At 46.2% G+C, this 22,430-nt stretch overlaps 2 long non-coding RNA genes across 2 annotated transcripts; both read left to right on the top strand.

The window, feature by feature from the left end:
- The first annotated feature begins 671 nt into the window (after positions 1 to 671).
- LOC115290368 lies at positions 672 to 1,916 on the top strand. The gene is made up of 3 exons (XR_003908069.1): positions 672 to 757; positions 1,320 to 1,470; positions 1,864 to 1,916. It is a non-coding gene; the product is annotated as an uncharacterized LOC115290368 (long non-coding RNA).
- A 14,207-nt stretch (positions 1,917 to 16,123) lies between these two features.
- On the top strand, positions 16,124 to 21,459 carry LOC115289015. Its single transcript, XR_003907339.1, has 3 exons — positions 16,124 to 16,214; positions 16,610 to 17,024; positions 21,127 to 21,459. It is a non-coding gene; the product is annotated as an uncharacterized LOC115289015 (long non-coding RNA).
- Positions 21,460 to 22,430: the final 971 nt, after the last annotated feature.

Raw genomic sequence — 22,430 nt, 5'->3', positions numbered from 1 at the left:
CACAGAGCTGGACACAGGCTCCATCCCATGACTCTGGGATCATGACCTGAGCTGAAATCAAGAGTTGGACACTCAACTAACTGAGCCCCCCCAGGTGTCCCTACTGTACATACAATGTTAGAAAGTCATGGACCCCCTCTCTAAGACCCTGGGTTAGGATACCCCTTTCTGAAGGATTTAGTCACAAGGCATAGAGCTGCACAAGAGCAGGGCACAAACGATGCTGGTACATCCAGCATACCCGGAGTCCCAAGCTAGATGATGTCATCCTGAGACTCAGAGAATAACAGGTGACAATGTCAACTGAGCATCACATCCCAAAGAGAAACCATCCATCATGGAACACTTGCTTCCAGGGCCCTCAGGAGCTTTCTCAGAACCACCCATTAGGTTCTAGACCTTCCAGCGCTTAGGGTACCACATTCCTGGGCCAGTGGGAGAGCAGGTTTGGAGTGGCTGGATGAAGCATTCTGAGATGACGGTCCCCAGCCACAGCAAATAGGAAACCAACCTTGTGTGGTGTGTGTCCCCGCCCCGATGGAGGAGGCAGCAGAAGAACAATGAAAGCAGGGAGAACAATTCCACAGAGAGTGCCCTGCGTGGGAACCTGGGAGACTCAAGCATGGAATGTATTGTGATGTCAAGTGCACACCCAATGTGCACTGGGGGTTCAGAGTCTCTGAAGGTGAATGCCAGGGCATGGGGACTGGTGGCAACCATCAACTTCACTCTCTTGGGATGTTCATCCATGCACTGAGTGAGCGTTTATTTATTGAGCTCCACTGTGTATTGGACATAGATAAACAGATGCAATGACACAGCCCTGGTCCTCCAAGGACTCACAGTTTATTGGGGAAAGAGATCATTATAGGAAGGGCCATTCAATAGATACAAACCTGGGGCTCTCTAGAGCTGAAATCTTCCTGTTAGAAACCAGCTGTGGTGAAAAATTTGGTGAAGCTGGTGCCAATATGGTCCAGAGTAGAGCTCTCAACCTTAGCCGTGCATTAGAAGCTTTGAAAACTATTAAGGACCAGGCCACACCTGGAACAAATAAATTAGAATCTCCAGGGAAAGTCTTGGCCATCAGAATTTTTTTAAACCTCCCCTAGTAAATCCAGTGTACAACAGGATGAGCTGTTGGCCCGAGCTTCCCAGCCCCTTATGTGTTCTTGCTCCAGAGAAACACCCCCATTGATGGGAAGCTTCATGGTTGATGAGTTAGGATTTAAGGGGACAGCCAGGGTGGGAGATGGACTAGTGAGTAAGTTGATTTAAACAAAAATGTTTTAAATGTTTCTTATGTTCATGTAATTCAGGGACCTGCCTAAAATGTCTCCAGACCTTGAATACAGAGAGGAATTATGGTTTCCCTCACATCTAAGGCCCTGAACCAACTCTTCTGGGATTGATGGCATTGAGAATATCTTTCTTTTACAGTAAACCCTCTCACCGCCTGCATCAGGAAGGGTATGGTCTAGCCCTGTGGTCCCAGAAAGCTTATTATCACAGTTTATAGAACATTTCCCAACATTCTAGGAAATGTATGGAAGGGATATAGGTGATTGTTGGTGTTGGACTCATAATTCAAAATAGCATAGAACCAATAAGAAAAGATAGTCCACTAGAGATAAGCCCAGGAAAAATGACACACAGATGCTAATCAGGACACTGTACACACTATGAGTGTGAGTAGAACTCTAGGTGCCACACACAAACTCACACACACACACCCCTAAACCACACTTCATACATGCATAGATTTCATGAGCAGCATCATCATCCAGTATGAAGACAAGGACAAATTCCTTTAATTCTCAAATGCTCATCAATGCACATTATCCCTTGTTTTGGATCGGTCAGACTTGGGACATCCAGGAGACACTGAATAAGGAAAAGCCACATAGGCAGGTAGGTCTGTGGGCCAGTCTTAGGCTGGAGAGATCTGAGTTGGTGAGAGACATTTAGGAGTCAATAGCAGAAAGAGGGCATTTCACTTTCTGGGCACTGGTGAGATGAGCCAGGGAGAGGGTGTAGACAGAAGAAAACAGAACCTGAGACCAAACCCTTGAACTGCCCCAACGTTTAAGGTTGGGTGGGGCAGACTAAGCAGATGTGGGTAGGGAAAAGGAAAACGAGGAAAGAAGCAGACCAGAAACCAAGCTAGGGTCCAGGAGGAAGCAGTGGTCAGGTTGAAAGGATTAGGACAAAAATATGGCAGTCACTGAAGGTCTTGACAAGGGCCATTTCAGTGGCACCATGAAAGCAGAGACCTCGGCAGTGGGCAGAGAAGTCATTCTCAAAATTTGGGTGAGATGGGGACCAGAGTTGTGGGGCTGTAGCTGGGGGACATGAGAGAAGGGGAGTTTTTCATGTTTATTTTTTATGCACATGGGAATTACTCAGAAGAGAAGGAGGGATCAAGGCAGCAGAAAGGAGAAAGAGGGGCGATGTCAAGTCCTTGGGAAGATGGGGAGATCATCCCACAGGAGAAAGAAATTGGTATTTGGTAGGATGAGACATATCTAACATTTTATGTGTGAAGGAAGGAAGTTAAAATTTATTCAATTTGCTGTGAAAGAAAATATTTCTTGTGCCCCCCACCCCCAACAGGTGGTTTGTGTTTATGGGTAGGCCTGGGAGAAGTCACATTTAACAACAAGAATCCTGACAGTAGAATGTAATAAGCCTGCCTGAGCTCATCAGAATTTCAAAAGGCTTATTTAGATGTACTGTATTATATCAGAACTGGCATGGGTGAAATGTGGGCTGTTTACCACTATCTGGGTCACATTTATTAAAATATAGAAATCTGAGCTCTCTTTAATCCATAAGATGAAAACAAATATTTCCAGACAGCAGCAAGAGTACAAAGGAACATTCCATCAGTGTGGCCTCAAAATTGTAGACTTAAAAAATACATACAGAGCAAGTGCTGCAGTCAAGTAGTCAAGGAAGCCAACACAACACCACTCTACTCTGTTTTTGTCTAACTTGATGACATAATTATCTAGTCTTTACCCACACTCACTACCAGAAGAACAGCCAGTCACTCTTGGGAATGTGCATGATGGGTGTTTGTGAAAATTTGCTGTATAAAGTGTTCCTTGGACATAGGAATGGACTACAAGTAGGGAAATTCATCTTCCAGAGAAAAGTCATTTGGGTTTTTAGATCCTTATATTTTCTCTCAAAAATTGAGGAAGAGAAATCCAAGGAAACAGAAAAATATGCAGAGAAATATATCATTTTGGTTGATTCTTAAGCTCCTGCAGCGAAGTAGGTGCAGATATGTATTGTACAAATGAAAGGAGAGGCTTCTGTGGGTTTGAGGAAAACAGAAAAAGTGCTTGGGATCTTGCTTCATTTGTGGCCTTCCTTCAGAACCCATACTGCAGCTCGCCCTTCCTTCCCATGATTTCCTTCAGCATTTAAGTGTTTGATCCTTGCCACCATTTCCCAGGCTATCTTTCCAGAGCCCTCTAAACATTTCCTGTTCTCTGAACACTGGCTACCCCTGTTTGCCCCTCCTCCCCACTGGTGGATTCTTACTCTTAAATTTGCCCCCACAGCCATCATGACTTTGCAGAACACATTCGCACTAGTCGAACTGAACAACAACAACAAATGTCTGCTCTAGGTTAGGTCAACAATGACATGCTGCACTAGGGTGGAACCACCATCTCTGTTTGGTTTTTCTTTACAGTCTCCGTGCTCTTTCAGATTCAAGTGAAACAGAGGGCCCAGAGTAAGCCATGGGGTTCAGTGTGCTTTCCTCATCCACCTTGCTCAGGGCATCCTGTGGCACCTGGGAGATCACACTCCACTCAAGTTTTCAACTAAGTTTCCAGGGCCTTGTGAAGGGCAGGAATGAGTAAGAAAGTCTGGGAGGGGCCCCTCGGCTGAACACCAGAAGGAGTGGGGAGCCTGCCAGCAAGCCCTAGAGGGTGAGTCAGTGGGAAACAACTTTATAGAGAAGAGTGATGAGTAGAGATATAACCAAGAGAGGCGTGAAGAGAAGACGCCTTTGACACATTATAAAGTTCATGTGGCACCGTGGTTTGGTCAGCATTTCTCCCAGTTTGTACTGAGATCTCTCCTGGCCCAGCTTCTGCTTCTGCTCCAGCTCGAAACCTGGTGGAACCCTTGCCCACAAAAGGGCTCCTCTGTCCCCACCTCCCAGTGAGCTTCTCAACCATAACCAAGAAAGCAAAGGAAATCAGTTGCCTTTGGAGCAACTGATACCATAAGGGTACATGGTGACCACAAAAACAAAGAGTTGTGTTTGTGGTTTGGAATGTCATTCCCATTGTGGGGATGCGTGTAATCCTGAGTATGCAGAAGTCTGCTTGTGGTTGGACGTGGGACAGATTACAAATTTAGGCATGTGTTTCTAAGAAACACTGATACCCTTTCCTTTGCAGATTATTATTAGACCAAAGATGTCACAGGAGGAAAACCCCAACCATGCTGACAGCCTCAGAACTATTCCCCGTTAGCTTGGCTCTGGGATATCCAGTAGCACTAGTACTGGAGACTATGCCAGTCTGTAAGAGAGGCCCAGGTGCCCCCGCCGGTGGGCTCTGGTGTCACCTGAGTGCAACAATGGTTCCAAGCTGCCCGTGTCAACTACATGCAAGATAAGACAGCTCTGCCTAGCATTCTGCACCAGCTAGATAGTCACATCCAGAAGGGTGGGCCCCAGTCTAACTCATAAAACCTATTTTAATACTATTTTTGAAGAGCCCTAATTGCCAAGAAACTACTATGTTATTGCCTGTTTGTATGGAGGAAGGAAGAGAGTGTGAAACAAGGATGGGAGACGGGCTTCTTAATGTTTACCTTTTTTATCTTTTCAAATTTTGAACCATGAGAGCATATCATGTATTTTTTTTAAATAATAAGAAAAAGTGTCATTATTGCAGGAAGGTTCTGCTAGCCAAGAATTTCCAGTGTTTCTTAAAGTTGCTTGGAATACAGAATTCACACCTATAGTTCTTTATCAGGTATGTGCTATGTGCCCTTGGCCTTTGATTCAAGGTGACCCCTTCCCAAAGGACAGGGACTCCTGCATGGCAAGCAATGGATATGAGATAATGGCCTCCCCGGTTTCCATAATCTCATGGCCTCTGAGAAAGTTGTGAAGTGAGAGAAGATCATTCCTGCGTCTCCAATCCCAAAGGGTGACCCAAGAGAGGTAGAAGGGTCTTTTGTAGACTCAGGGGAGGAGTAATCAGCAACCCACCCCCACCCCCATGTCTGACACAGACATACCTCACTTTCAGATAGAGACTATCTGATGTGATTTATTTACCACCATAGCCATGCGGGGCCATGTTGAAATCTGAGGCAGAAGGAAAACTATGGACCTCCATAAGCATTTTTTAATGATGAATTTCGTAACATTAAAGTAGTTGAAAAATTGTTGAAATATTGGAAAGTGGGTGTGTTAAAACTTACAACATTATTTTAAGTATTTGACTTATACCCAAGTGGAATTTATTAACATTTTAGTTCTCTTTAAATTAATTAAAAATTATTTAAGATTGTCACTTAGTCAAGAGCAATTATCAAACATGGCAATCCTGTCAATTAAAAATGAGACAAGCAAAGAAGCATATTTGGAAAATACCCAAATGGAGTTTGCTTCCACTAAAGCAGGGGCACATATTTTTCTTTTTGCCTCTTGCTGCAATATGGCTCAACCTGTCATTTTTTATTTAAAATTTTTTTAAATGTAAAATTTGCATATTTTGTTCCTCATGGATGTTTTGTGGCATTTTGAGAGCATCATTCTGATTTTTAAAAAATATGGCATTAAAATATTATTATCCTTGATTGCTGAGTTTATTTTGAACTGAAGGTCAATACCTCACCCTAGCTCTGACCCAATTAACAACAGTGGCCCACAGCTAACCTTTGCCCTGAGGATTGCTTTCTGGATTACTGTTATCAGACTTGTATGTTCTTTCAAATCATACCCAACTCAACAGTCGTCTCCATGCCCATGACTGAGGAGCCATTTTCCCTCAGAGAACTTGTTTCTGCATTACAGTCTCATTATTCAAAGCCCTAAGCTCTAGGACCAGCTCCAGTAATTCTCTATTTTTCATGCATAAAGCTATTCAGAGAATCACCAGCAATTACCCTTCAGCCTTTGGCTAGATGGAGTCTACAAATATAATTCTTTTAATCTCTTGCAAGGCCCTTAATCATTCGTAACACACTCTGCCTGATCTAGTGTCCTGTCAGAGCCAGGTCCTGATGAAGAAGGAAGAGGGACCCAATGATGCATGAACAACTAACACCCAGCTCCTTCCAGTGGTCCCCACTCCTCTTCCAGACTCCACTGTGGGAGAAGGGGCGTTCTAGTGACTCCTTTTCATTTCCCCAGCTGACCCCCCTGCCCCCGAGCAGATGTCTGTCAGCTGGAAAGGAGGAGCCAGCAATTGTTTCCTTTGTAAAGAGCTGCAGTATGAATACAATTTTCCACATGCTGACTCATGAGACTGTCGGTGCCCAGGACTCCAGTGCATGGTTCCGCTCCTTTGCTGGCTTATCGGGTAGGGTGGGGAACTGACTTTGATCTAGCAATTTTAGTTACTCCTTGCCTCCCGTCTCCCACAAAAAGAGCACTTACTCCCTTCTGCAGGCAGAAGACAGACTCAGTGACCTCTCCCCGTCTCCTCCAACCACAGAATTCCATTAGGCTATTATTAGAATCATCTGGACAGAGCTGCAGTATGACACGAGGCGTCTGGGTGTGCAGAACCAAATGAAAATGTTTATGGGTGTTCTGGCACACCAAACTACCTCTGACTGCCTTTCTGGTGTCACTCAACTTTATGAGGGCTATTTCTCTGAGCATTTCTTTCCAGTAAATGTTTCTGCTTGTTTTCCTCAATCTGTTCATTTCTTTCACCTTTCTCTCGTGTTTTCCATCTGAACAGGGCTCCACTTACATGAGCACAGGAAGCCTCGTTTCTGCTGGTACCCCCCACCATGCCTGGCACATGGGTTACAGCAGGAGGTGAGAACATGGGATTTACAATCAGGCAGACCTACTGGGATCTCAGCTCTGTTATATGCTGGCAAGATGGGCAATTGGGCAGATTACGGAATCGGCCTTGGGCCCCAGGTTCCTCTTCTATAAAATAGAATGATAATATGCAACTCACAGAATGCTGTGAGGATTATAGCAGATCAAGGGTAGAGCACAGTGTCCAGCAGAGTGAAGACAAAAATACTAGCTGTTGGGTACATCAATGAGCCTTTGCATGATAAAAAATAGCTACACCAGAGACACATGAGTGTGTTCCTACTGCACAAATTCAAAGAACACAGAAGTGTACAGACTGAAAAATGAAAGAGCCTTTTCAGTGACTGCCCCGCCCCCTCGCCCTCCCTTCCTCTGCATTAATAATAGTTCTTTCTTTCTTTGTCTCTCTTCTCTTGGGGGAAGAAGAGTTAACTATCTGATATGTAAATCCATTCTTACTGTGAAGATCCAAATGTTCAGAAATGTGCCACCTCCCTGAATTTGAAGAAATTCTTCATCACCTCTTTTGCTCTTATTTCTGCCTCTGGAGGTAATCACTCTTGGTAGAGCTTTTTCTCATTTCTGTTTTATGATAAATATACACATATATATGTAATACACATACACATACACACACTTAGACTTTTTAAAAATATATGCATCTGTCAAATATTTTTATATCACAGAATTCAACTATATTTGTTATCCTGAAAATGCTTTTTTCATACTGACCCGTATGTTTCCATATCAGTACCCAGAGATCCATTAAATTATTTTTAATAATTTTTTTAAATTATTTATTTATTTTTTATACAGAGAGAGACAGAGCATGAGAGGGTGAGGGGCAGAGAGAGGAGGAGACACAGAACCGGAAGCAGGCTCCAGGCTCTGAGCTGGCCGTCAGCCCAGAGCCTGATGCGGGGCTCGAACCCACGAACGTGAGATCTGACCTGAGCCGAGGTCGGACACTCAACCGACTGAGCCACCCAGGCGCCCCCATTAAATTATTTTTAATGGCAGTATAGTATTCTGTACTAACATGCACTCCAACTTACTTATTTCCTATTGGTAGACATTTAGGTTATTTAAAATGTTTCATTGTCATATAAATGAATACATTTAACCTCTGCAGGCTGCATACCAAGTAATGTCTTTGCTGTCATCCATATTGGCAGCTGTCCCCAGTGCAGCCCAGAGGAAGTCACCCCCTATCTGTCAGGAAAAGTGTCCTGGGTCTGAACAAGGACCCCTACAAGACCCAAGGTCATTCAGGTCCTTGCACTGCCATACCTAGAGGCATGCTCGTGGCTGTCATCAAGGTCCAATTCCTTGGGAGCCACATGAAAGGGCTGGAGCCCAGACAATCTAAATGTCCCATAGTCAGAAATAGGAAAGGGCTGTATGCCTTAAGGAGGTTGCCTCCAACTGGGTTTGCCTCTTTGAAAGACTGGCCAGGGAATTATAAGTGGTAGACAATTTTTACCCCTCCAGTATTTGAAGGTTTTAACTGTGAGCAAATGTCGATTTCAAGTATGAGTCATTGCCCAGGAGCATACACACCGCGAAACGGAACAAGGAAGATCACCTGAGTGAACTGCTGACATGACAGCGGGTGGGAGGGCTGTGTGGTCAGTGTGTGTCTGCACCCTGCAGGTCTCCCATACAGGTCTGTTGAATGAATGGGGCTAGAGGTGGAGAGAGGATGAGGCCATGAGAAGCCTTGAGGAAATAAAGATCTAGTCTGACCCAGAGGACATTATGGGCACTGACATCTCATGGATCCCCCCCACCTTGGTTCCCTCCCTCGAGAGTCCTGGGCTCAGGGGCCGACAGGTGCAGGAGTTGTCCTCAGAGTGATGTAGGTAATCTCCACAGGCCAGGAGATGGCAGGGGCTGCTGGACGTAGCAGAGGTTGCCCAGGCCAATGCAGTTCTCCAGAAATGTCAAGGACCATAAACATATCAAGAAAGCCATAAAGATGCACCTGGAAAGCTCCAGAGTACTAGTAGGAAGATGGCACACTTGAAAGGGTTTAACTGAAGAGACTTCAGTGAAGGGATTATTGATTGAGGTAGGTAAGGGTAAAGGGACCACAAAAGGTGGTGAGGTGTCCAGGGACTAGAAACTGTGGGAAGCCAGTATTTCCCCTCAGCCTAAAGAAGGGAGGGGAGGAATTGGTTTTACTGGAGCCCCCCTGAGGTAGAAAGGCAACCTCATGGGAACTATGGCCACAGAGGACCCCAGCCACTGTCAGGACCTCAGTCAATTAGGAGGAGGAAGACACCCCTCTCTTCCCATCCCCAGATCCCCTGCAGACTCCAGTGAATCCAAATGGCCAAGTCTGCCTGGAACAGAGCAGGGCACAAAGCTTAGGAAATGGATCTGGGCAGGGGGTTGCAGGTGAGGCAAACAGAAGAGAGGCAACATGTCCAGTAAGCTTGGGTTTTCAGGGGCAGGGGAGAAAGGCAGTAGCCTGAGCTCAGGTGAGAGATCTGGCTAAGTTCATCCTAAGGGAGTCCATGAACCTATGCCTACATGGTTCCCTTATGCCCGCTGGTTTGCATGAACTGACCTTGGCAAAGCCAAACAAATCTCCAGGAAAAAGGCACCGGACCATCTCCAGGGATGGTAGACCACCTCTAATTCTATCTAGAAGAGTGAAAAAGTACCAGTTACCTAAGAAGGCCTGGATTAATTATCGCTGGCATTTTCCTTCAAGGGGGTGACCATGATTTTGAAAAGTACCAAGAACCCAGGAATCCAGCTGTAAAGAAATCAAAATCTCTGAGTATAAGCTTGCCCTTGCCCTTTTGAGATAGGGGCCCACATTATTCTGACCATTGCAAATGACAGAGACGGGGTTTTGAGGTCACTAGGGAGAGAAGGAGGCCTTGCTTCTCCCCAGGAAGAAAAGTTTGCCAAGCAGAAAGATGAAGCATGCCACCAACTCCAGGAAGACATTTTTCTCAGGGGAATGGGGGGCAAAGTTTTATACATATCCCATTAAAGAGGATGGAATGATTGAGTATATCAAAGACTTGTTATCAGCTAGTACACCAGCAATTCTCAAACTCACGCACTATCTTGTCCATTCTTCATTGGTTTGCCACCGAAGTTTGATTAATATGTATAATTTGTGGGGCACGGTGTGGGGGGCTCAGTCGGTTAAGCATCTGACTGCAGCTCAAGTCATGATCTCACAGTTTGTGAGTTTGAGCCCCACATCAGGCTCTGTCCTGACAGCTCAGAGTCTGGAGCCAGCTTTGGATTCTGTGTCTCCCTCTCTCTCTGTACCACCCCCTCCCCCATACTTGTGTTTCCTCTCTCAAAAATAAATAAAACTTAAAAAAAATGTATGTACAATTTGTTTTTGCTAACATTTGGGATATGTATTACTAAAGTGCTATCTGGCAGATAAAACATTTTGTCACAGAAACTTTCTAGTGTCCTGTTGAGAACAGTTCATTACAATTAAGAGGAATAAAGCACGACATAAGAATCTAGCACCAAATGAAATTTGTGGATTTACTCAACCATGGGAGAACAACACAGGCCAGAATAACATAGTGGTTAAAGGTTCAGGCTCTGGAGCCAGACTCCCTGGGTTTCAAATTGTGGCTCTTACTAGTTCTGAGATCGTAGGTGAATTTCTTCATATATAAAATAGGGGAAACACTACTCACCCCCACAGATTGTTACAGAGATTGTTATATTTATAACATACTTAGAACTTTGCTGGCATGTAAATAGTAGCATTGCCTACTAACTTATGATAGCCTTCTTTTAGTCACTCAAATATATATTGAGTATCTACCGTGTTTAGGTATGATGCTAAGTTCTGGGAATAAATATTAAGGGAAAAAAAGACACCACTTGCCCACATGGACTAGGTGAGGAAACATTAATCAATAATCATACAGACGGATATGAAACTGAGGCTGTGAAGAGCAGTGGAACTTGGAGCCAGGGCACTGGTAATGACTCCTTCCTGAGAAAGGGACATTTACATGCCATCTGATGTGTCCACCAGGTAAAGTTTCACTAGATAAAGAAGGGAGGACAAAAACCAAGTACGTATTTCTATCTTTGTTTTATTTTGAGGGGGAGGGGATGGACAGAGGGAAGGGAGAGAGAGAGAGACAATATCTTAAGCAGACTCCATGTCCAGAGCAGAGCCCAACATGGGGCTTTATCTCATGACCTCATGACCCTGGGATCATGACCTAAGCTGATATCATGAGTCGGATGCTCAACCGACTGAGGCACCCAGGTACCCCAATATATTTCTTATTATAAATCACAATATCACAGACAGGTAAAGACGGAGCAGAGACATCCTTGAGAGTGATGTAGATTATTCTTTTTTTTAGTGTTTATTTTTGAGAGGGGCTTGATGCGGGGCTTGAACCCATGAACTGTGAGATCATGACCTGAAATGAAGTCAGACGCTTAACCAAAAAGGCATCCAGGTGCCCTGAAAGTGATGTAGATTCTGGAGGAAAAGGTGATGGATGGTCTGGACGAAGATTGTGGTGGAAACAGAATAAATGGGAGACACCATTTTTCCTTCTTGGAAGAACTTCTGAAAGGTGAAGGCCTATGTATCCCACTGCATGGTGTGGGGTACATCCCTAGAAATATAACTAAGACCCCATCAGCAACATCTCAATACTCATGGGTTCCAAGCAGGCATCAGAGGACATGCAAAAGAGGGGCACGTGTTCTTCTTTGGATGAAGTCTGTTTTCTCCTTTGCAGCATCTCACCAGGGGCACATATGCTCTGGATGGTGCTGTCAGCAGGTCTAAAGGTGCAGGCTGCCCTGCCAATGCCACGTTGGACAGCCTCTCCTCTAGCCCTGGGTGGCTGTCAGATACAAGCCTGCCTTCACATGGGGTCCTTTTCTAGCTCCTAGCTAACCCTACACGGAGTCGGGCATGGCAGATAGGAGACAGCATTGGGGTTAGTGATAAACAGGGCTAGAATTAATAAGAGAATTGCTACTGGGAGTGGGGGGCTGGGTGTAGCAATTCTACACCCCCCCCATCTCCAGATGAAGACCCACTCTAAGAGAAGGAGATGTGTGGATGGCTCATGTAACTGTGTGTGAACCAGTTAGCACACCGTGTCCGGGATTTAATAGATGCTACTAATTGCATATCTGAATGATTTTGCTTCATCTAAGATCTTGGGTAAATGTTTTGGTATTAACTTTTGCAGGGAGTGGCATGCTTCTTACCTAGTGGCTGATTCTTTCTTTGCTCCCGAGGTCACAGTGACCCTTAGAAAAAGTCAGTCGGAGGCCCCCAAACACCATCATTCTCTCCCAGACAGTCTGGGCGTACCCAGGGTAATCATTTTCTTTCTCTCTCTTTTCTCCAAGGCTCCCAGGGTTGAGGGATCTGGGAGAACCTGTCAGATTATGAGCCCCTAGCCCTAGGTGGGTACTGCTGCTTCCCGGGGGGGAGGCTCCTGTCAGGGATCTCCTCGCTCTTTGCAAGGATCCACCCCTGGAAAACCATCCTGCCCTGGGTCTATGGTGCCTCACAGGCTTTTAAGCTGACCGCCAGATGGGAAAAAATTTCGGGTAAATACAAAGTTAGCAGATGAAATAACAGTAATAAGAGCCTATTGTATATTGAATATTTACTATGTATCAGCGCGGCTCAAACACTTTGCATTCTTACAGGAGTCTTCTGAGGTGGATGCTATTATTGTCCCCATTTTACTCATGAGGAAACTGAGGCCTGAAGTGGTGAAGTGCTCCCTAAATGAATAGAGAAGGAGTCTGACAACTGAGCTCATGCTGTCAACACCATTTATCCAGGTTTCCCAGAAACTCCTGAGGCTCCGTTTCCCATTCCGAAGCAGCCGAGCGCAGCGTGGTGGCCGGGACTGACGGGTAGTTAAACAGGAGATCCAGTACGTCCCCTCTGCTGCCGTGCTGGCGCCTGGCGGGCCCTTAACACACGTGCGCGCGACTCTCGCCAGCCCCTGCTGCTCGTCAACACCAGGGCTTCACTCTGGGTCACAGTCGAGATCCCATCTGTCACATGTGTCTTCAACTGAACTCGGGCTCTTGGTCAGAGGCGGGTAAAAGAAATATTCACTTATCTTTTCATCCAACGATACTGATAGAACACCCACCCTGTGCCGGGCTCAGTGCCAGAGGCTGGAGATAAAGACACGAACAAGAACCCTATCTTCCTGAGGCTGACGCGCTGGTCAGGGTGCAAGAAAAGCGAATGACTCATTTTCATAGAGAATGATGGGGGTCGGCACCTGGGTTTGAGGGGTACAGGATGCAGCAGGGTCATCCAAGAAGGCGTCCTGGAGGCAGTGTCTGAGCTGAACTCTGATGGGGAAGTGAGTAAGAGGAGGACATTCCGTGTAGAGGGAACAGCATGTGCAAACACACAGCGATGAAATAAATGAGAATAAACAAGAAGTCATGAAAAACAACAACAACAACCATGAATGGCTAGACCAGTGGTTGTCAGCAGGGATGATTTTGTCCCCCAGGCTGACATTTGCCAACATCTTGAAAGCTTTCTTTTTCTTTTTTTTTGCTTATCATAACTGTATGTGTGTGCGTGTGTGCGCACGCACACATGCGCATCTGCTCTCAGTATCTGATGGGTAGAGGCCAGGGAGCTGCTAACTATCTTACCATGCAAGACAGCCCTCGCAAAGAATGATATCTGGCAGATGTCAATAGTGCCAAGGCTGAGAAACTCTGGACTAGATCAACAACATAAAAACAGATCATAGCACTTGGATGATTAAAAACTTCACCGTACTAGTGCATGAACAGAGAGATCAGTGGTACAGTTTAGGAAAAATATAAATATATATATAGTTTATGATAAAGGCAACATCGCATACGCTATGACTTACATGCTATTTGACTATATGATAAATGGTCCTGAGACTCCTGGACAGCCAGCTTGAAAAAAATTAAGTTGGAGCCGTACCTCACACCATCTACTAGAATAAACTCCAAATGCGTTAAACATTTACATGTACACAAACCAAAAACCATAAAGGAACCAAGAGAAAATATGGGAGAATTCTTTTACAACCTCAGAGAGGGAAAATCCTTCCTAATTATGACTCAAAAACCACAAGCTATAAAATAAACTGATACGGAATAAAAGTAAAAAAAAATGTTTACAGCGCGCATACGAAACAAACAAAGGAAACTTATATAAGCAAAGTAAAAACCAAATGAAAACCTGGAAAGAATGCATGCAGTTCAGCAAAGGGCTGATCTCCTTTAATTACAAAGATATATAAACAAATCTCTTATGAAAAGACCAGTGAAAATGTGAGCAAAGGATATGAAAAGATAACTCACAGGAAAAAAAGAAACACAAATGGCTGTTAACATATGAAAAGATATGAAACCTCTGTCAAGGGGCGGTCAGTGCCTGGGTGACTCAGCTGTTTGGGAGTCTGACTCTTGATTTCAGCTCAGGTCATGACCTGATAGTCGTGGGATCAAGCCCTGTGTCAGACCCCAAGCTAAGCGTAGAGTCTGCTTGGGATTCTCTCCTTCTCTCCCTCTGCCTCTCTCCCCCACTCATGCTTTCTCTCTTTTAAACAAAAAAGAAAAAGAAAAAGAAAGAAAAAGGAAAAAAAAACCCTCACATTAACAGTGCTGAGATGCCTTTTTTGGTTTTTTATTAAACCTATTAGACTGGCAAAAACCTACATGTGAAAATACACAGCTGGCTGTGAGGACAACATTGCCCTACATTGCCGGTGGGCATGTGACATAGCACAGCCCCGAGAATGGCAATTTAGCACTCTTTATCAAAATAGTGCATACATATGTCTTCTGACAAAGAAACCCCACTTTTCAGAGCTTTCCCTACAGCTACATAGGTTTGCATGCATAGGAAGTCACTGGCAGACAATTATAAATTGCAGCAAAAGATAAGAAACAATTTAAATGCTCACAATGGAGAACTAGTTAAATAAATCAGGGGTCCGCAAATTGGCCCAAGTGGCCCTCTGCCTGCTTCTGCAGGGCCTGCACCCAAGAATGGTTTTATTTTTAAATGGTTCAAAAAACCAAAAGCAGAATTACTTTTTGGGACACTTGAACATCACATAAAATTCTAATATCAGTGTTCTGCTCTACAAGAGAGAAATGAGTAGCATCCACAGAGACTGGAGGGCCCACACAATGCGGGAATGTTACTATGTGCAGCCTCCATCCAACGGAATACTACAGAGATACAACCACCACGGGGAAACTGGGCACGTACTCCTATGGAAAGGTTCCTGTGGTATTACAGCTGAATTTTTAAAAAGCAGATGTGTGAATTGTGAATTGCCTGTTGTCTTTTGGGTAGAAGAGGATGTAGTTGTATTTTATTGAATACCCATTAAAACTTTCTGATTGGAAATACAAGAAATAATTCAACAGTGCTTACCTTTGGGGCAATGTGTGTATGTGTGTTTGTGTGTCAACATGTTGTCTACTCAAAAAAGCAAATTAAAAATTTATTTTTAAAACTACACTGTGCTAAAACACACCACCCCAAGCTGCCTGGCTAGAACAGAGTTCGGGAGCGGCATCTTGAGGGCAGTGAGTCTGGAGGGAGATGTCTGTAAGGCCTGATGGAGTTTGCATTTTTTGCAAATCTGGAGGAGAATGAGGAGGAACAAGATGTTTGTGCTCTTAAAAATGCTAGTCTGGAAACCAGAGAAGAGTGGGCGGAAAAAGCTTGGGTGGTAGAGAGAGAAAGGGCTAGAGAGTTGGGATCAGGGGCTGCCTCTGGGACAGGATCTAGAAAGCTGGATGCAAGAGTAGAAGGGAGCCTTTGTTCTTTGCATCCTTTTGTTGGATTTATGTGTGTGTTTTCACTTCCATGATTTCCTATAAAAATACCACCGTTTATTTTTAAAACAAAAGCCCTTCAGGGAAGGTGTGAGGAGAGCCTGAAAGGCGGTAGTGGTTGGGGGATGGGAGAAAGGACGTAAGTCAGGAGCCAGGATGTCAGGACTCAGTGGCTCAGTGGAAGTGGTGTTGGTGGGCCTAGTAGGCAGCCCCTCACCCCTGAGGGTCTGGGGAACAGAAAGTTGTGGGGAGGAAGACTGGAGGGTGCATGGCTCACCTGCCCCAGGGTGACTTCCTCTGACTTCCTGGGCCACAACACAAGCCACTGGTAGGCATAAACCATCACCCAGACGCTCTGGGCTTTAGATTCCACTTTGACCCCAGCAAGACATCTCCAGCCTGGACATAACCTACGGGCAAGCCCCTTCTTATGCAGACGATAAGGTCCAGCCAAAGCCAGCAGGAGTACTGTCCTGGTCCCTTCCCCCTGATCCTCCCAGGGCCCTCCAGGCCCTCCCTCCTCTTTGCTCTAAAGGGAAGTTCTGCATAACCAAGCTTTGATATTGGGTTTCTGGACTCCTCCTAGGACTTCTCTGTCAGTACTTTACTTTCTATTTGTATATATTGTCCTTGCCCCAATGTCATTGCACCATAAACTCTTTGAGGCAAAAACTAAAGGTCTTTGTGACCTCACAAAGGTGCACCATTTCTTTTCTATACTAGGTGCCCATGAATGTGCTGATTGGCTGCTTGATGGGGATGCCCAGTCATCTCAGCAGCACTGCCAATTCACCTGCCCTCTGACTCTGCAGAGCCCAGCCTCCCAGCACAGGAAACTCCCTCAGGGCCAAGAAGTCAAGGGTCTGCTCAGGCATTCATCTCTCTTCAGTGGCTCTCCACATTCAGCCTTCCTCTGCCCAGACAGTATCAGCCAAATGGAAACTCACTAGCCAAAAGCTGTATTTAAGCAAGTATTCTGTTTGGACATCAAAGGAAACATACCAGTGAAAATGATAATAAACAATAATGATCACCATCATTTAAAAAAGACAACATCAGTGCCTACAGTTCCAATGAGACCCTGGAGTGTCAGTCGCTTTATCTGCAAATACAAAATGCAACTCACCTGCCTCTTCAGGTATAAAGAGAGCTCATAATGCTTAGAAAACTGGAAATCACTTTATGACTGCCAATTACTGTTATTGTTCATAAGAGCTTTGGGATTGCAGCAATAAGAATCCCAATAATGCTCTCGACATAAATGACTGTGTACTCTGTCTGAGTACAACAGAATTAAACAGGTATTTAATGCCAACCTCAGCCCAGATCTCTGGACAGAAAATAAACCCACAGTTCAGCTCCTCCACGCTACCGAGGTTGGTGTCACCTTCAGGAAGTGGGACCTGGAGTCAGGGTGAAACTCCTTGGCTCTGCCCCTGGGGAAAGGGCCGGGTGGGGCAGGCAGCTCTCAGAAAGGAGCCTCAGGGATCTGCCTCTCCTCCATTCCCTCCTCCAAAGAGAGAAAAGTCTCTTCTTTCCCGCTTCTCTGGGCTGAGCGGAAGTTGAAAAGGGGTTACTTATTCCTAATGTTATTTACAGCTTAGCCAAAGACTGCTAGGTCTCCAGCCTCAGTCTGGGAACTTCCTTCTGCAGCCACACTGGGAGAGGGTCCCAGTTAGCAGCAAAGCCAGGGACCCTCTCCTGGTGGCGCTTTATGCTCGTAGTATAAACTGAAATAGCCCCCCAGGTGTCTGGAAAGGAGAAGACCTCACTGCAGAAACAGGGTCCAGAACAGGGTGCAGGGTTAGAACTGCCTCGATAACGCGGGGTCCAGCGCCCTCTAGTGTCCGCTTCAGGGCTTGGTGTGCATCCTGCTCTTTTGATGAGGTTTTCTGGGGAAACTTTCCCCAAACAGGAGAGGGACTGAAATGAGGAAACACGTTCCCTGTGCACAGGGCTGTCCTCCTGCCCACGACGAGGACTAGGGTTTTGGTAGGAGAAGCTGAAAAGCTACAATCCTAATGCGTCACAGACGGGGGCGTTGAGTGAGGGCATGGGGGAGTCTTTCTGTTGGAAGGAAGCTGGGGTGACTCACAAGTAATATTTAGAGTCTTAGTCCCAAAAGATTGGCTTGGGTTTGTCGGCTTGAATATTTTTGCTCACACTAAGAAAAAAAACACAAAAAACACTGGTGCTATTTTATGACTTTTATGCTTTTCAAACTAGTTTCTTAGTACTTGCCCAGAGCCAGCATATGGACTATTTACAAAAGCGCTTGCAAGCTGTTTCATCACTGAACCCACTCCTGCTCCTCGCTACTGCCTTTGTGGACCAAGCAGTCTCTTTATCTTTTGTCCTGTGTCCTAACTGCCTGAAACCCTCTGCTAATCAAAGTCACCATTTGCTAGTCACTTTACACAGTTCATTTAAAATTCAGAGCCGCCCAGGGGCACCTGCGTGGCTCAGTCTGTTGAGTATCTGACTCTTGATCTCAGCTCAGGTCATGATCTCACAGTTCGTGGCTTTGAGCTCTGTGTTGGGCTCTGTGCTGACAGCATGGAACCTGCTTGAGATTCTCTCTTCCTCTCTGCCCCTCCCCCACGTGTGCTCTTTCTCTCTCTCTCTCTTTCTAAAAACTAAATATTTTTTTAAAAATTTAGAGCAGGCCAAGGAGTGTATATTGGTATTCTCATTTTATACATGAGAAAACTAATTCATAGGGAAGTTAAATTACTTATTTAGAGTAGTCCATCTGGGGGTAGCCAGCTAGTGCAGAGGAAGCTACATTATCCAGGAGGTCCTGGAGAAGGTAAACACGGCACTAGTTCAGAGGACAGTTCCTACTCAGGGCCAGTCCCTGTGACCCCAAGCCTCGGCGGGCCTGTTGGTGTAAACACCCTCCTTCCTCCCAGCATCTGTCCTGCTCTCCCCACCCCAACACAAACACTTCCGCAGCCAATACTCCTCCACACTTGGAAACCACCCCAGCAGAATAATGAGAGCAAAGAGCAGGGATCTGGCAAATGTTCGTAATGCCAGGAGAATCATGGATTTGTCTCTAACTCCCTGGGCTTTGGCCTCATCCAGTGGAAAACTGGGAACATTCCCTGTTGCCTACTCCCTTCCCTTCCCTCTTGACCCCCTCCACCATTCTTTACCAAGTAGACATACCTCCGGAGCAAGGTTAAGTCAGGCCACCCTCTGGATTCCTCTGAAACAAAATTGTTGCGTAAATAGACAGATTTAGAAATGAAGTTTAAATGGGGTAACACGCTGCAGTGGAATGCAGACCCCAAGCTCCATGAAGAGAGTAAATGTTCAAGGCTGCTGGCAGCCCATGGGAAGTAGGTAACGGAAAGCATACAGGACTAAGAGACCTGAACTTAAGTCCCAGCTGAGTGACTTTGGGCAAGTTGCTTAACCTCTCTGAGCTTCAGTCTCCTCATTTGCAGAATGAGGCCATCCTTTTCTTATCTGCTAGGCAATAGATGAACACGTGCTTTGTAAAACCCTGCCAGGAAGAAGATACCACAGGAGGAAGGGAGAGCAGGAATTCGCAGGATTTATGTAGGAGATTTTATTATTCACTTTCCCCTTTTCCTACCTTTCTCACTCAAAAAAAAAGGTCTATTTTCTTCTACAAAATGGATATTAAGTCACACACAGACACACACACTCCCATGGTCCCTATGGGCTCATCACTGTTTTAGAATTAAATGACCTTGGGAAAAAGCTTTTCCAGTAAAAACCCAGGGGTCTCTGGGTCTTTTTTCAGGGGAGACAGGAAAAGCAGAACCAGGAAGATCTACGGCAGCATCCATTATTTGCACGAGGAAGGCCTCAGAAGGCTATTTCCTCTGCTGCCAGCTAATAAAGATGAACGTTTGGGGGGCGCATGGGGGGTGAATCACCCTGCGCCAGCGGAGCCGGTACATCCGAGGCCAGAGGAATACAACCCTGATAAGGAGCTGGTAGGGAGATGGAGGTTGAGTTTGGCATTCTCTCCCTGGTGGCAAAGCCAGTTTGAAAACCTCTTGATTTCTTCACAGGCTCCATTTCTAATTTAAGATGTCTCCACCCGCCCTGGCAAACTCTGTGCCTCTCCACCAGGGAGGAAATAGCTTCCTAAGAGAGGCTCAGGAAGAACAAAGGCCTCATTAGGATCAATCACTTATTCTGAGTACACATTCCGAGAATCTCTATTGATGATCTCGGGTACACACGAAGTGGTAATTAAGGATATAATGCAAAGGATCTTCGGCTTAGTAACTCCCCTTGTAATTGAAATTTACTAAATTAAGTCTGAGGTTTTTGAAACTAGGTCTTTAAAAAAAAAATTCCCCAATTATCATTACCCCCTCGCCTCCCTCCCACCCACCCCTCATAATGTAATTAGTTTAAAATAAGATCCGTGGTAGGATGCCGGTGTGCTGCCTACAGATATGGTGAAGCGGCGCTTGCTCTCTGAAATGCTGGTCTCCTACACACACTCCCTGGGAGCGGATAGGAGAGGAGTCTTGCATCGGTCAGGCGCTGCTGTGGTCTGGCACAGGACAAGGACGCTGGACACACAGGGCTGGCCGTACAGCCGATGCTGCACAGGGAGAGATTTTCCGGTTTCTCTCTTCTGTTCCTTTCCTCTGCATCCTCAGATCTGGTGCGAGCTGAGGATCTTTCAGAGGAACAGGTAAACAACTGTTCTGTGGGGGTAGGAGAGGAAGTGGAATCTCTTTCGGATCCTGTCAAGGCACAGACAGGGGGAGACAGAGGGGTTAGGGGACATCAGAAACCCATCTGGGTGTTCTTAAAGGTCAGGGAGCCAGACTCAAACTAGAACAACCCTGGGTCTCCTCTGAATCCTGTCCTCTGCCGCCTGATGCGACCATCACCAGCCTGAAATCTTTTCTCCTGACCAGGCCCCGCAGAGGGCCAGGCCCACTAACCTTTCGGAAGGAACCCCCCAGAAGCCAGGTGGTCAGAGACAGGGAGCCCAGAAGGTGGTTCAGCCTCCCCATCCCCATCCCCATCCCCAGTGTGGTCCCCTGGGCAAACCGGAAAGTGAGCTGAAAGTTGTCCTGAGGACATCTGGCCTTCCACAAGAGCACATGGGCTTAATTCAGATGAAAAGAGCTGTTTGTCTTTGAAATCATGTTCTAATGTCCTTGAGCAACGGCAGAACTGGGGTGGGAGATGAGGGGGGAGCTGCCACAACCCGCTTCCTCCCTCTGCTTCTCCCTCAGCCTCTCTAAACTGCGTGTGCACAGGAAAGGCCAGGAACTAACTGACACCCCCTCCCCTCGGGAAAGTCAAAGGCTGCGAGCTCCATCTAAGAACTTGGACAACAGCCGCTCTCAGGCCGGCAGCACAGACCTGGAGGAAAACGCCTTCTCGCCTGAGCCCGCCCTTTCCGTTCTGTGGGTGCCTGCTCTCCCTTCCTCAGGTGGTGTCACTCTTGTTGGAAACTTCAGGAAATGCCTAGCGGAACAACTTCTGACGGCAGAGACAAGTAGCAGAGTTGTTTCTGGAGAGCATAATAGGTGTGCCTTCCATTAGTAAAGCAGATTAAAAGAAAAAAAAAGGCAAACCATAGCAATCTTGTCTCCAGATAAGTTTGTACTTAAAACGCTGTTCTGAACTAACGTGGGTGTGTTAACTGTAGGATCCTGGTGGCCTGAGTGGGGCTGGGACCTGGTAGGTGCTTTAATAACTATTGATGGAAGGAAGGAAGGAAGGGAGGGAGGCTCTTGTTCAAAACCTTTCAGCAGCTTCTCAACGGTATGGAAAAATGCCCTAATTCTAGAATCTGGTACAGAGGATCCTGCAGTCGGAAGCCATGCCTGCTTTCAGAGGCCTTCTGCACACTGCCTGCCTGCCACTAGTGATCACCTGGAGGGCTTGTTAACACACGGGCACTGGGGCAGTCACTGCCTGAGTTCCTGAACTAACGATCGCCCTGGGGCGGGGTGGAGAACTTGCGTTTCTAACAAGTTCCCAGGTGATACTGATTGCTGCTGGTTGGAGACCAGGCTTTGCCCGTTTCCACAAAGGGCACTCTGTACCTACAGAGTCGAGGTCCGGCTCCAAGGCTACCTTGCCACAAACCTCAACATGCCAGCCAAACTGGCATGCACCCAAGCCCCCCGCCCTCATGCACCCCCCTGCTGGCTGCGGCTTCTTGCCCGTGCTCAGCTCTATCTCTCAGACCCTGTATGTCTAAAACTCTGCCTCCCTGGACCCACAGCTGCCCATCTTCCACTGTACTCTTCCATGTTTCAGAATCTCACCCTGCAAGGCCGGTGGAAACCCCACTCGGGTGGACACGGGACACAGGACTGTTTCTTCTACTCTGCACTCCCCCAGCTCGGCACTTACCCCCTCCCTCTCTGTGTGGGGCCCCTTGAAGGCAGGAGCTGGGCTGATACCTTTTCATGAACCTCACAGGACCTCATCCAGAGCAGCTTTAAGACCGCCATGAGCTGAAGATGCACTGTTTGCCTTGGTCACATTCCATTCCATTCATGGAGACCTTAATAGAAAACTTAAA

This window comes from Suricata suricatta, chromosome 4, assembly GCF_006229205.1.
Source record: "Suricata suricatta isolate VVHF042 chromosome 4, meerkat_22Aug2017_6uvM2_HiC, whole genome shotgun sequence".
Lineage (NCBI taxonomy): Eukaryota > Metazoa > Chordata > Mammalia > Carnivora > Herpestidae > Suricata > Suricata suricatta.
The sequence above is the reverse complement of the archived record's forward strand: the minus strand, read 5'-3'. Positions and strand labels throughout refer to the sequence as shown.